At 47.3% G+C, this 3,910-nt stretch overlaps 1 long non-coding RNA gene across 1 annotated transcript in view; it reads left to right on the top strand.

The window, feature by feature from the left end:
• LOC110284271 overlaps nucleotides 1-3,668 on the top strand; it is a 27,949-nt gene extending 24,281 nt beyond the window's left edge. The window contains exon 4 of the long non-coding RNA XR_002376914.1: nucleotides 3,302-3,668. This is a non-coding gene — a long non-coding RNA (uncharacterized LOC110284271). The remainder of the gene's footprint in view (nucleotides 1-3,301) is intronic.
• Nucleotides 3,669-3,910: the final 242 nt, after the last annotated feature.

Genomic DNA, 3,910 nt, shown 5'->3' with positions numbered 1-3,910 from the left:
CACCTGGCACCATGAACGGTTAATGCCAGCACATGCGCGGATCACTTGTTCATCTCCAGAGGCAGGCGATGTCGGCGCCATCTTATAATGGCGACATGTGGGGTGGCGCCCCACAAGCAGAGTCTCAGAGAAGAGCAGGTAGTTGACATAACAATATAGCCATCTAAATCGGAAGGCTACACCCCAGATGATCTCATATTCAGTGGCAGCAAAGTCTGAATCAGCCTGCTTCAAGGCTGAGGGAGGCTACATCATCTCCCTGACCTGACTCATCCTTTTTCCCTCTATGTAACTGAAAAGGAGGGATTTGCCCTTGGAGTCTTGGGTCACCAAATGGGACCTTCTTTTGAGCCTGTGGCGTACTTGTCAAAGAAACTAGATCTAACCATCCAGGGATAGTCACCTTCTATTCATACCCTAGCACCCTCTGAACTCCTTATTCGAGAGTCAAAAACAACAAAACCTAACTTTTGGGTTGCCTATAACTGTCTTCTCTTCTCATAACCTGTCACAGCTCCTAACTTATAAAAGCTTACAGACTCTACCTCCCTCCAGGGTTCTTTCTCTTCAGGTAGCACTAATAGAAGACCCCATACTCACCTTCCAATTATGCCCACCTCTCAGTATTTCCAATCTTCTTCCTCGACCAAATACTAACCGCTCCCTATCTCACTCCTGCACTGAAACTTTAGAGGATCTATTACCTCATCCTTCACTATACAGGAGGGCACATCGCCTCAGGCCATCTATACTTGGTATACACATGGCAGCTCCTTTTTGCATGAAGGAGCCAGAAGAGCCAGCTATGCCATAGTATCGGACATCAATGTGATGGAGGCACAGGCCCTTCCTGCCCGTACTACCAATCAGCAAGCAGAACTTACCGGTGCTTTTGGACTGGAACAAGGACAATCCCTCAACATCTACACAGATCCCAAATATGCTTTTCAAATCCTCCTGTCCCAAGTCGGGCGTGGTGGTGTACACCTTTAATCCCAGCACTCAGGAGGCAGAGGCAGGCAGATTTCTGAGTTCGAGGCCAGCCTGGTCTACAGAGTGAGTTCCAGGACAGCCAGGGCTATACAGAGAAACCCTGTCTCAAAAAATCAAAAAACAACAAAAAAATCCTCCTGTCCCCAAGCTGCTATCTGGAAGGAGCACGAGTTACTTACCACAAAAGGAGGATCACTAATGCAAACCAAAGTATGGCCATGCTAAAAGCCTCCCATCTCCCCACAGCTATTGGGATCATCCACTACAGATCTCACCAGAGGGATGACTCTATTGTCTCTGAGGGAAATAATCGAGCCAATGAGGCAGCTAGAGCTGTGGCCCTTAGGGGCCTAGACTGATCTTCCCCAGGACATTCTTACTCTACAACCTACATCTCCACCTTCATCCCCTGACACCCGTCAAACAATGTCCTACCTTCACCAACTCTTCCATCCTAACAGCAAGCACTGTCTTCTTTTGTTAAGACTCACCTACAGCCTACTCCTGAAGATTTACACTTCTTAAAATCTATCACTGCTTCTTGTAAAATCTGTCAGATGTCTGACTCCAACTCAAAGTATTGTAGCACCCCTTTTCCTACCCATCAGGCTAGAAGTTCCCTTCCTGGAACTAACTGACAGCATGACTTTACCCACATGCCCACCATCAGATGTGCCAAGTACCTCCTGGTCTTGGTGGACACCTTCTCGGGGTGGGTAGAGGCATTTCCCACAAGTAACAAAAGGGCTCAGACAGTCTCTGATCTCCTCCTCTGAGAGATCATCCCCCGGTTTGGTGTCCCAGCCTCTCTCCAATCAGACAAATGGTCCTGAATTTACTTCCTAAGTTTCTCAAATCCTTTCTAAGGTCCTAGACATCCCCTGGCATTTTCATATTCCCTTCCACCCTCACTCTTCAGGTAAGGTAGAAAGAACTAGCCGCTCTTTAAAAACCACTCTTGTTAAGCTGTCACAAGAACTTCACCTTGATTGGGTAAAACTCCTACCTCTGGCTCTTTCAGGCTCCGAGCTCTCCCCAGGCGACCTCTCCTCATCTCACCTTTTGCCCTCATGTATGGGCATCCAGTCCTAACTCCTGGTCTTTCACCCAAGTGCTCTCCCCTCCCACACCATTTGCTTACCCCATTACTTTCCCATCTCCGTTCTCTTCTATGGAACTTTTCTGACCACCACCTACCTCAGCCGCACTATGTCTCCTGTCCACTGCCTGTCAACATTGGAGACCAAGTTCTTTTATCTCCTCCAGATCATCGGCCCTTACCGCTTTCTCCCAAATGTCAGGGCCCTTTTAAGGTAATGCTTGTGACCCCCTACAGCTGCTAAACTCGAGGGACTCTCTCATTGGGTCCATCTGTCTCACCTTAAATCTTTCATTCCTCCACCTAAAGATGACCCTTTTTTCATACACATTGACCCTAACAAAAACCATGCTCTGTTAAGTTCTAGAAGATGCCAAGGCCACCCATCTGGTCCCCTATCCCAGTTTAAAAGCAACGTTCAGGAAATGACTTAATATCTGTACTATCTGCACTGGCTGGGTGTGTGTCAACTTGACACAGCTGGAGTTANCACAGAGAAAGGAGCTTCAGTTGGGGAAATGCCTCCATGAGATCCAGCTGTGGGGCATTTTCTCAATTAGTGATCTAGGGGGGAAGGGCCCCATGTGGGTGGTACCATCCCTGGGCTGGTAGTCTTGGGTTCTTTAAGAAAGCAAGCTGAGCAAGCAAGTGGAAGCAAGCCAGTAAGGAACATCCCTCCATGGCCTCTGCAGCAGCTCCTGCTTTCTGACCTGCTTGAGTTCCAGTCCTGACTTCCTTTGGTGATGAACAGCAATGTGGAAGTGTAAGCTGAATAAACCCTCTCCTCCCCAAGTGCTTCTTGGTCGTGATGTTTGTGCAGGAATAGAAACCCTGACTAAGACACTATCCAGAAACAGATTGATTCTTTGGCAGCTGTGGTGCTTCAAAACCAATGGGGGCTAAATGTCCTGACAGCTAAAGAAGGTGGCCCTTGCTATTCCTCCAAGAAGAATGCTGTTTCTACATCAACCAATTCAGGATAGTGAAAAAATAAAATCCAGTAGCTACAGGCAGACATCAAAAACTTTAGAGACTGTGAGACCTCTAGTTCTGGGATTTTTGAAAATCCTATATTGAAGTGGATACTCCCTTTTGTGACACCTTTCCTAGTCATCTTCCTGACATCTTTATTCGCTCCTTGCCTCATTAATCTTCTCTACATTCCTTCAACAACAGATACAAAAAATTTCTAACCAAACTCTTAATCAGCTCCTGTTACAGGATTACCAGTCGCTGCCCACGGAAGAGCCAATGTCCATAGAGGAACCTGATTCAGACGATTATCAAGCGGATCTCAATGGTGAAAGCCCCGAAATTGACGATGCCCCAAGACAGCAGGAAACAGTTTAAGAGACACAACACCCTCGTTCCCTTTTCACCATCAGCTTCTCCTTCTCTTTTTCTTTGCTTCCTTTTATAATAACAAGAAGGGGGGAGGTATGTTAGTACCAGAACATTCCAAACCCAGGCACTAACAACGTGACTCACGACCCGCAGGCCGGTTGCCAAGCCAATGACCACCATATCCCAGAACCCACTTGGCTCACCTCCCACCCTTACTTGTGTTACATCACTTTCCATATAAATAAGAACCCCCCTCTTTCTCTCTCTCTCTTCACTCCCCTTCTGCCCACCCTGCCACCCCTTTGTCTCTCCCTCACAATAAACCTCTTTCACGTGGCACCACCTTGGCTTAGTGTGTTGTTTGGTGTTATCCACTATCTTAATACATCAGCTGTAGTCAGGTAACTGTGGGGGTGGAGTGTAGCCAGAATGCCAGGAGCTTGGGACATTGTCTGCGTTTCTTATAGTCACATA

Source organism: Mus caroli, chromosome 17, assembly GCF_900094665.2.
Source record: "Mus caroli chromosome 17, CAROLI_EIJ_v1.1, whole genome shotgun sequence".
NCBI lineage: Eukaryota > Metazoa > Chordata > Mammalia > Rodentia > Muridae > Mus > Mus caroli.
This window is presented reverse-complemented; position numbering and strand designations above follow the sequence as displayed.